At 44.4% G+C, this 11,449-nt stretch overlaps 1 long non-coding RNA gene across 1 annotated transcript; it reads right to left on the bottom strand.

Annotated features, from left to right (window-relative positions):
• Positions 1 to 467: 467 nt before the first annotated feature.
• On the bottom strand, positions 468 to 9,734 carry LOC142181705 (uncharacterized). Its single transcript, XR_012710621.1, has 3 exons — positions 8,839 to 9,734; positions 6,660 to 8,268; positions 468 to 794 (listed from the first exon to the last, which is right to left on the bottom strand). It is a non-coding gene; the product is annotated as an uncharacterized LOC142181705 (long non-coding RNA).
• Positions 9,735 to 11,449: the final 1,715 nt, after the last annotated feature.

Here is an 11,449-nt window from a genome sequence, read left to right as displayed (position 1 = left end):
TACAGGAGGTACACTAGATATTGGCGGTGCATAATAAGGCTTTTGGGGCCTAGGAGTAGCCGCGATACCACTGGCGGTTGAAAGAGCTGAATGAAAAGGGTGACTCACATAGCCCCTACCATGGAGAACTGTAGCCGGGGCACGATCACTAGAATAAGAGCCATTTTCTCGAGACCCTTTGGCCTCCCTCTCCTCTCTATCCTGAGCAAGCATGCCCTCCACTCTCCTAGCAATACTCACAACCTGCTAGTACGATATATACATCTCCAACTTCCGGGCCATGCTAATCCTGATGCTGGGGTGCAAACCCTCAATAAACCGATGGACCCTCTCTCGAACTATAGCAACCAAGGCCGGTTGTCACGACCCGGATTTCCCACCCTCGGGAGACATGATGGCACCTACTCATAGAAGCTAGGCAAGCCACTAAATTAGGAATCTTTAACTCTTTTGTTTTAATCCTTTTTACAACTTATATTAACAAGTGATAAACATTTAAATAACAATGGAATACGAGATTAAGCGGAAGACTTAGACAAAATAAGCCAGAATAATACGGAAATCAACATTTGCCTCTACCCAGAAACTGGTGTCACAATATTTACGGACCGTCTATGACTACTACATACAATTATCTGAAGGAAAGAAACATATTCTGCCTCGGATACAAGTGATAACAGAACATGATAATAGATAGAAGAGATATCGGGCCTGCGGACGCCTGCAGGACTACCTCGGAATCTCGATGGACTGAAGATGGCTCCCAAGCTACTAATCCAATGCTGCTCCGGTATCTACACAGAGTGCAGAATGTAACATCAGCACAACCGACCCCATGTGCTGGTAAGTGTCTGGCCTAACCCCGACGAGGTAGTAACGAGGCTAGGACCAGACTCCAGATAAACCTGTGCAGTTATATAACATATGGCGAAAAATAAACCGGAATAAGCAGTTTAAATGGGAGGGGGTACATGCTTCGGGGAACATACCAAATCCAACAGAAATTTAAGAAGATATGAAAGGACAATTCAATATCTACAACTATACAACAAAAATATTGTTGCGGCGCGCAACCCGATCCTTTATCATTTAATATTGTTGTGGCGTGCAACCCGATCCACATATATAATTGTTATAGCGTGCAACCCGATCCAATATAATATCTGTTGCGGCGTGCAACCTAATCCAATATAATATCCATTGCGGTGTGCAACCCGATCCAATATAATATCAGTTGCGGCGTACAACCCGATCCAATATAATATCTGTTGTGGCGTGCAACCCGATCCAATATAATATCTATTGCGGCATGCAACCCGATCCATAAATATATATAATAATGTTGCGGCTCACAACCCGTCCCAAATATACCGTCAACAGTGATCATAATAACAGTCCCGGCAAGGGGTCAACAATAAACTACACTATCCTGGCAAGGGAATTCAACATTATAAGTATATACGTCCTGGCAAGGGAGAATCAGCTATAACCAATCTTAACTCAACTCCTATTCATCTCAATTATCACCATTCTCAATCATAAGTATCTTCCACAAAAATAAACTTAAGTCTTTACTCATTATAAAGAATTCACCCACTATAGCATTCGTAGTATCATTTAAGAATACAACAAGTATCAATTTAGGACTCACAGTAATGTTCGACACCAATGTATAGATACTCGTCACCATGCCTATAAGTCGTACTCAACAAGAAGCAATTAGCAAATAGGACTCAACTCCTAATCCCTCAAGCTAAGGTTAGACCGAACACTTACCTCGATGCCTCGAACACAACTCAAGTTTCAATTATAGCTTTACCCCTTGATTCCACTGCCAATTCGATCGTATATAGTCACAAATTACTTAATTACATCACCAAACGCTAAATGAATCAATTTGAATGCATGAAAATGAGTTTTCTAAAGTTTTTACCCAAAAAGTCAAAAATCGCCCTCGGGCCCACATGGTCAAAACCCGAGGTTCAAACCAACACTCGATTACCCATTCCCCCACGAACCCAAATATATGATTTGTTTTGAAATCGGACCTCAAATTGCGGTCCAAATCCCCAATTTTTGAAAAACCTAGGTTCTACCCAAAACACCCAATTTCTCCATGAAAATCATTGATTTGAAGTTGAAATCATGTTAAAAGATGTTAATGATTGAAGAAAACTAGTTAAAATGACTTACAATTGATTTGGAGAAGAAAGGTTGTTTGAAAAATCGCCTCTTATGTTTATGGGGTTTTGAAAAATGAATAATGACTGAAAATCCCGTCTATTTATACCCCTCTCAGACCCCCTGTGCGGACCACACAAGATGGATTGTGGCCGCACAACCCTTCCTGAGGATACTGCAGTCCAGTTCCCTGTGTGGACCGCACAAAGTCGAGTGCAGCCGCACAGCAGCGCCCCTGTGTAGACCGCACAAAGTTGATTGCAGCCGCACAACCCTATACCGCACACCGCACAAGGCCGATAGCGGACCGCACTGGCGGGTTCAGAGGCTTGCAACTTCTGGTTTTAAGCCTAAAATATCCCGGAACCTACCCGAAACTCACCCGAGCCCTCGGAACTCCAAACCAAGTGCACACAAAACCTCAAAAACATCCTACGGACTTATTCGTGTAATCAAATCATCAAGATAACATCATGAACATCAAATTAAATCTCGAGATCAATGAAATTTTCTCAAAACTTCTTTAAACATAAACTTTGCAATTTAAGTCCGAATCACGTCATATGACATTCGTTTTTCACCAAATTCCACAAAAATGTCTTAAATCATATATAAGACTTGTACCGGGCGCCGAAACCAAAATACGGGCCCGATAACAATGATTTCGAACATTAATTCTTTTTTTTATTTCTTAGATAATTCAGTAAAACAATTTCTTTCAAATATTGATTTCTAAGGCTTGGGACCTCGGAATTCGTTTCCGAGCATACGCCCATGTCCCATATTTTACTGCAGACCTCTCGAGATCGTCGAAACACGGATCTAGATCCGCTTGCTAAAAATATTGACCAAAGTCAACCATAATCAATTTTTTACTCTAAAATTTCTATTTCTCATATTTTCACATAGAAGGCTTTCCGGATATAGGTCCGGACCATGAACGTAAATCAAGGTGGGTAAAAGGGAGGTTTTTAGGCCTCGGAACACTGAATGCACTTGCGACACAAGTGATGACCTTTTGGGTCATCACATTCTCCACTTCTAAAACAATTGTTCGTCCTCGAACGGACATAAGAAGGAAGTACCTGAGTCGGGAAAAAGATAAGAATAATGGCTCCGCATATCGGACTCGGACTCCCAGGTCGATGCCTTAGGAGGCTGACCTCTCCACCGAACATGAACAGAAGGAAAACTCTTCGATCGCAACTGACGAACCTGCCAGTTTAGAATAGCCACCGGCTCCTCCTCATAAGATAAGTCCTTGTCCAACTGGACAGTGCTGAAATCTAACTCGTGGGATGGATCGTTGTGATACTTCCGAAGAATGGACACATGAAACACTAGATGCACGGTTGATAAGCTCGGCGGCAAAGCAAGTCTATAAGCCACTTCTCCCATTCGATCAAGAATCTCAAACGGGCCAATGAACATAGGGCTAAGCTTTCCCTTCTTCCCAAATCTCATCACGCCCTACATAGGCGACACTCGGAGCAATACCCGCTCACCGACCATAAAAGCCACATCTCGAACCTTGCGGTCTGCATAACTCTTTTGCCTGGACTGAGCTGTACGAAGCCTATCCTGAATAATCCTGACCTTGTCCAAGGCCTCCTAAACCAGATCCATACCCAACAACCAAGCCTTTCCCGGCTCAAACCATCCAACTGGAGATCGACACCGCCTACCATATAAAGCCTTATAAGGAGCCATCTGGATACTCGACTAGTAGTTGTTGTTGTAGGCAAACTCTGCTAAAGGCAAGAACTGATCCCATGAGCCTCCAAAGTCGATGACACAGGCTCGGAGCATATCCTCTAAAATCTGAATAGTCCGCTCGGACTGCCTGTCCATCTGATTATGAAATGTTGTACTCAACTCAACCTGAGTGCCCAACTCTCGCTGCACTGCTCTATAGAAATACGAGGTAAACTATGTACCTCGGTCCAAAATGATAGACACAGGAACACCATGAAGACGAACAATCTCACGGATATAGATCTCAACTAACCTCTCGGATGAATAGGAGACTGCCATAGGAATGAAATGCGTTGACTTGGTCAGCCTATCAATAGTGATCCATACTGCGTCAAACTTCCTCCGAGTCTGCGGGAGTCCAACAACAAAGTCTATAGTGATCCGCTCCCACTTCCACTCGGGAAGCTCAATCATTTGAAATAAACCACCAGGCCTCTAATGCTAGTACTTAACCTGCCGACAATTTAAACACCGAGCCACATATGCAATGATGTCCTTCTTCATTCTACACCACCAATAATGCTGCCACAAATCCTGATACATCTTCGCGGCGCCCGGATGAATAGAGTACCGGAAACTATGGGCCTCCTCTAAGATCAACTCTCAGAGCCCATCCACATTAGGCACACAAACGCAACCCTGCAATCTCAAAACTCCATCATCATCTAAGGTACCCTGCTTGGCATCTCCGCACTACACCGTGTCTCTAAGGATACAAATAGGGATCATCATATTGTCGATCTCGAATATGCTCCAATAATGAAGAATGAGCGACTGTGCAAGCTAGTACACGACTGGGCTCAGAGACATCCAACCTCACGAACTGATTGGCCAAAGCCTGAACATCCAAAGCAAGAGGTATCTCACCGATCGGAATATAAGCAAGACTGCCCATACTGGCTGACTTCCTACTCAAAGCATCGGCCACCACATTGGCCTTTCCCGGATGATATAAGATGGTGATATCATAATCTTTCAACAACTCCAACCACCTCCTCTGCCTCAAATTCAACTCCTTTTGCTTGAACAAATACTGAAGTCTCTTGTGATCCGTGAACACCTCACATGCCACGCCATACAAATAATGCCTCCAAATCTTCAATGCGTGAACAATGGCTGCCAAATTCAAATCATGAACCAGATAGTTCTTCTCATGAATCTTCAACTGCCGTGAAGCATAGGAAATGACCTTTCCATCCTGCAACAACACCGCACCAAGCCCAATACGAGATGCATCACAATAAACTATTTAAGGCCCTCCTGTGGGCAAAACCAACACCGGTGCCATAGTCAGAGCTATCTTGAGCTTCTAAAAGCTCGCCTTACACTCGTCCGACCATCTGAACTGGGCACCCTTCTGGGTCAACTGGGCCATCGGGGTTCCAATGGATGAAAACCCCTCTACGAATCGACGATAGTAGCCTGCCAACCCCAAGAAACTCTGAATCTCTGTAGCTGATGCTGGTCTAGGCCAGTTCTTGACTGCCTCAATATTATTAGGATCAACCTAAATACCCTCTACTGATATAACATGATCCAGAAATGCAACTGAGCTCAACCGGAACTCACACTTCGAGAACTTAGCATATAATTGACTATACCTTAAAGTCCAAAGAACCACTCTGAGATGCTGCTCGTGCTCCTCCTGGCTGCGGGAATATATCAAGATATCATCAATGAATACTATCACGAACGAGTCCAAATAAGGACTGAACACTCGGTTCATCAATTCCATGAAAGCTGCTGGGGCATTTGTCAACCCGAATGACATCACCAAGAACTCATAATGCCCGTACCGAGTGCGGAAAGCTATCTTAGGCATATCGGATGCTCTAATCCTCAGCTGATGGTAGCCAAATCTCAAATCAATCTTTAAAAATACCTTGGCACCCTGAAGCTAATCAAATAGATCATCAATCCTCGACAATGGATACTTATTCTTGATTGTAACCTTGTTCAACTACCGGAAATCAATACACATCCTCATCGATCCATCCTTTTTCTTGACAAACAACACCGGCGCACCCCACGGCGAAACGCCAGGTCTAATGAAACCCTTCTCAAGCAAGTCTTGCAACTGTTCCTTCAACTCTTTCAACTCAGGCGGGGCCATACGATACGACGGAATAGAAATGGGCTGAGTGCCCGGAGCCAACTCAATGTAGAAATTAATATCCCTATCGGGTGGCATACCTGGCAGGTCTAAAGGGAAAACCTCAGGAAACTCACAAACAACGGGCACAGAATCAATAAAAGGAACCTCAACACTAGAATCACGCACATATGCCAAATAGGCCAAACACCCTTTCTCGACCATGAGCCGAGCCTTCACATAAGAGATAACACTACGGGTAGAATGACCAGGACTCCCTCTCCACTCTAAACGAGGCAAACCCGGTAAAGCTAAGGTCACAGTCTTGGCTTGACAGTCCAAGATAGCGTGGTAAGGTGATAACAGTCTATCCCCAATATGACATCGAAATCAACCATGTCCAGAAGTAACAAATCTACACGAGTCCCAAGACCCCCGATCACAACTATACATGAATGATGGACTCGATCTACCACAATAGAATCACCCACCGGCGTAGACACATAAACGGGATCACTCAAAGAATCACTAGGCATAACCAGATATGGTGCAAAATAAAAGGACACATACGAGTATGTAGACCCTGGATCAAATAACACTGAAGCATCTCTATCACAAACAAGAACCGTACCTATAATAGCTGCATCTGAAGCCTCAGCCTCGGGCCTGGCTGGAAGAGAATAGCATCGGGGCTGGGCCCGACCACTCTGGACTACATCTTTGGGACGACCTGCAGCTGGTTGGCCTCCACCTCTAGCGGTCTGAGCTCCACCTCTAAATCCTCTACCTCCACCTCTAGAACCTCTACCCCCACCTCTAGCTGGCTGGGCAGGCTGTGGAACACCTGGTGCCTGAACCATAGCATAGGGACCCTGCTGCTGCTGCGACTGAGTACCCACCAATCTCGGACAAGCCCTCCTGATATGACCATACTCACCACACTCATAGCATCCACCTGAGTGCTACGGCTGAGGAAACTGAGACTGACCCTGGCAACCTGAATGACCACCCTAAAAACTCTGGAGCGGCGGTGCATTGATAGGAGCTGGTGGTGCGCTGTAGGACTGCTGATCAAAATACTGCATCTGAGGACCACGGCTACCTGAAGCACCGTGAGAAACCTAAAGTGCTAACTAGAAAGGCCTCAGAGGATTGCCTTTACCATATGAATCTCTACCTCTGGACGAGGTACCACTGAATCTACCTGAAAGCCTCTAGTCCGACCCATGACCACCTCCCTGTGACAGAACCATCTCATCTCTATGGGCCACATTAGCCACCTCCTGAAAAGTAATCTCACTCCCAACCTCCCTATCCATCTGAAGACGAATCGGTTGAATAAGACCGTCAATAAACCTCCTTACCCTCTCTCTCTCGATAAGAAGTATGACAAGGACATGGCAAGCTAAGTCGATGAATCTGGTCTCATACTGGGAAATAGTCATGGAATCCTGTTGGAGATGCTCAAATTACCTCTAGTAGGCCTCTCTCTGAGTAATGGGGAGAAACTTCTCCAGAAAAAACACTATAAACTGCTCCCAAGTCAAAGATGGTGATTCGACTGGCCTAGCCAAGCAATAATCTCTCTACCAAGTCTTAGCCAATCCAGACAAGCGAAACATAGCAAATTCGACCCCATTGGTCTCAATAATACCCATGTTCCTGAGAACCTCGTGGCAGTTGTCTATGTAATCCTGGGGATCCTCAGCAGATGCACCGCTGAAAGTAGAAGTGAAGAGCTTGGTGAACCTATCCAGCCTCCACAAAGCTTCGGCAGACATAGGCGCTCCATTGCCGGCCTGAGCTACCACACCCGGCTAAACTACTCCAACTGGCTGAACCGCTGGAGTCTGAATCTGAGGAGCTACCTGCTCCAGAGTGCGAGTAGCAGGAGTCTGGGCCCCTCATCCATCCTGAGAGATGGCTGGTGCCATAGGAAGCAAGCCTGCTCGGGTGACAGTTTTCATGAGACACACTAATCGGACTAGAGCATCCTGAAGGACTGGGGTAGCAATAAACCCCTCTGGGACCTGAGATGGGCCCACCGAAACTGCTGGGGCCGGAACCTCCTTATCAAAATCAACCTGAGGCTCCATCACTGGTGCTGCTGCTCTGGGCTGAGCTCTGCCCCTTCCTCGGCCTCTAGCACGACCTCGGCCTCAACCTCTGCCCCTCGTGGGAGCTGCTGCTGGGGGTTCGGGCTACTGAGCGGTAGATGAGGAAGCACGTGTTCTCGCCATCTGTGAGAGAATAGAGTAGAAATTCAATTAGCATAGAGAAACAAAACCGCACGATAGGAAAGAACAAATGTGAAGATTTCCTAACTCTATAGCCTCTGAGGGATAAATACAGACGTCTCCGTACAGATCCTTCAGACTCTACTAAGCTTGTCCGTGAATTGTGAGACCTATGTAACCTAGAGCTCTAATACCAACTTGTCACGACCCGGATTTCCCACCCTCGGGAGTCGTGATGGCGCCTACTCTTAGAAGCTAGGCAAGCCACGAAATTAGGAATCTTTAATTCTTTTATTTTAATTCTTTTTACAACTTATTTTAACAAGTGATAAACATTTAAATAACAGCAAAATACAAGATTAAGCGGAAGACTTAGACAAATAAGCCAAAGTAATACGGAAATCAACATATGCCTCTACCCAGAAACTGGTGTCACAACATTCACGGACCGTCTATGACTACTACATACAATTGTCTGAAGGAACGAAACACAGTCTGTCTCGGATACAAGTGATAACAGAACATAATAATATATAGAAGAGACGTCGGGCCTGCGGACGCTTGCAGGACTACCTTGGAATCTCGGTGGACTGAAGGCTGGCTCCCAAGCTACTAATCCAATGCTACTCCGGCATCTGCACAGAGTGCAAAGTGTAGCATCAGCACAACCGACCCTATGTGCTAGTAAGTGTCTGGTCTAACCCCACGAGGTAGTGACGAGGCTAGGACCAGACTCCAGATAAACCTTTGCATTTATATAACATATGGCGGAAAATAAATAGGAATAAGCAGTTTAAATGGGAGGGGGTACATGCTTCGAGGAACATACCAAATCCAACAGCAACTTAATAATATATGAAAGGACAATTCAATATCTACAACAATACAATAACAATACTGTTGCGGCGCGCAACCCGATCCCTTATAATTTAATATTATTGCGGCGTGCAACCTGATCCACATATATAACTGTTGCGGCATGCAACCCGATCCAATATAATATCTGTTGCGGCGTGCAACCCGATCCATAAATATATATAATAATGTTGCGGCACGCAACCCATCCCAAATATACCGTCAACAATTATCATAATAACAGTCCCGGAAAGGGGTCAACAATAAACTATACTATCCCGGTAAGGGAATTCAACAATATAAATATATATGTTCCTGCAAGGGAGAATCAACTATAACCAATCTTAACTCAACTCCTACTCATCTCAATTATCACCATTTCTCAATCATAAGTATCTTTCACGAAAATAAACTTAACTCTTTACTCATTATTAAGAATTCACCCACTATAGCATTCGTAGTATCATATAAGAATACAACAAGTATCAATTTAGGACTCACGGTCATGCTCGACACCAACGTATAGATACTCGTCACCATGCCTATACGTCGTACTCAACGAGAAGCAATTAGCAAATAGGACTCAACTCCTAATCCCTCAAGCTAAGGTTAGACCGAACACTTACCTCGATGCCTCGAACACAACTCAAGTTTCAATTATAGCTTTACCCCTTGATTCCATTGCCAATTCGCTCGTATCTAGTCACAAATTACTTAATTACATCAATAAACGCTAAATGAATCAATTTGAATGCATGAAAATGAGTTTTCTAAAGTTTTACCCAAAAAAGTCAAAAATCGCCCCCGAGACCACATGGTCAAAACCTGAGGTTCGAACCAACACCCGATTACCCATTCCCCCCATGAACCCCAATATAGGATTTATTTTGAAATCGGACCTCAAATCGAGGTCCAAATCCTCAATTTTTGAATAACCCAGGTTTTACCCAAAACACCCAATTTCCCCATAAAAATCATTGATTTGAAGTTGAAATCATGTTAAAAGATGTTAATGATTGAAGAAAACTAGTTAAAACGACTTAAAATTGATTTGGAGAAGAAAGGTTGTTTGAAAATTCGCCTCTTATGTTTATGGGGTTTTGAAAAATGAATAATGACTGAAAATCCCGTCTATTTATACCCCTCTCAGACCCCCTGTGCGGACCGCACAAGATGGATTGCGGCTGCACAGCCCTTCCTGAGAATACTGCAGTCCAGTGCCTTGTGCGGACCGCACAAAGTCGTCTGCGGCCGCACAACCCTACACCGCGCACCGCACAAGGCCGACCGCGGACCGCACTGGTGGGTTCAGAGGCTTCCAACTTCTGGTTTTAAGCCTAAAACATCCCGGAACCTACCCGAAACTCACCCGAGCCCTCGGAACTCCAAACCAAGTGCACTCAAAACCTCAAAAACATCCTACGGACTTATTCGTGTAATAAAATCATCAAGATAACATCATGAACATTAAATTAAATCTCGAGATCAATAAAATTTTCTCCAAACTTCTTTAAACATCAATTTTGCGGTTTAAGTCCAAATCACGTCATATGACATCAGTTTTTCACCAAATTCCATAGAAATGTCTTAAATCATATATAAGACCTATACTGGGCGTGACAACCAAAATACGGGCCCGAGAACAGTGGTTTCGAACATTAATTCTTTTCTTTATTTCTTAGAAAATTCAGTAAAATAATTTCTTTCAAAAATTGATTTCTAGGGCTTGGGACCTCGGAATTCATTTCCGAGCATACACCCAAGTCCCATATTTTACTGCGGACCTCTCGGGATTGTCAGAACACGGATCCGGGTCCGTTTGCTAAAAATGTTGACCAAAGTCAACCACAATCAATTTTTTTTAACTCTAAAATTTTTATTTCTCAAATTTTCACATAGAAGGCTTTCCGGATATAGGTCCGGAACACGCACGCAAATCAAGGTGGGGTAAAAGGGAGGTTTTTAGGCCTTGGAATACTGAATGCACTTGCGACACAAGTGATGACCTTTTGGTTCATCACACCGGTGCATGTATAGCCAAGTCACTGAAACGAACTGCATACTCTTACACAGTCATAGCACCTTGGTGCAACTGCTCAAACTCGGTGAGCCATGCATTTCTGAGGCTCTGGGGAACATACTCCCTCAAAAACATATCCGAGAACTGAGTACATGTAAGTGAAGTTGCCGCAGCTGGACTGTCAGACTCATAAGCACGTCACCACTGATAGGTTGTTTCTCTAAGCTGGAATGTAGTGAAAGAAACCCCACTCGACTCTGCTACGCCCATAGTACAGAGGATACGGTGGCACTCCTCAAAAAATCTCTG

Source organism: Nicotiana tabacum, chromosome 1 (assembly GCF_000715075.1).
Source record: "Nicotiana tabacum cultivar K326 chromosome 1, ASM71507v2, whole genome shotgun sequence".
NCBI classification, from domain to species: Eukaryota; Viridiplantae; Streptophyta; class Magnoliopsida; order Solanales; family Solanaceae; genus Nicotiana; species Nicotiana tabacum.
The sequence above is the reverse complement of the archived record's forward strand: the minus strand, read 5'-3'. Positions and strand labels throughout refer to the sequence as shown.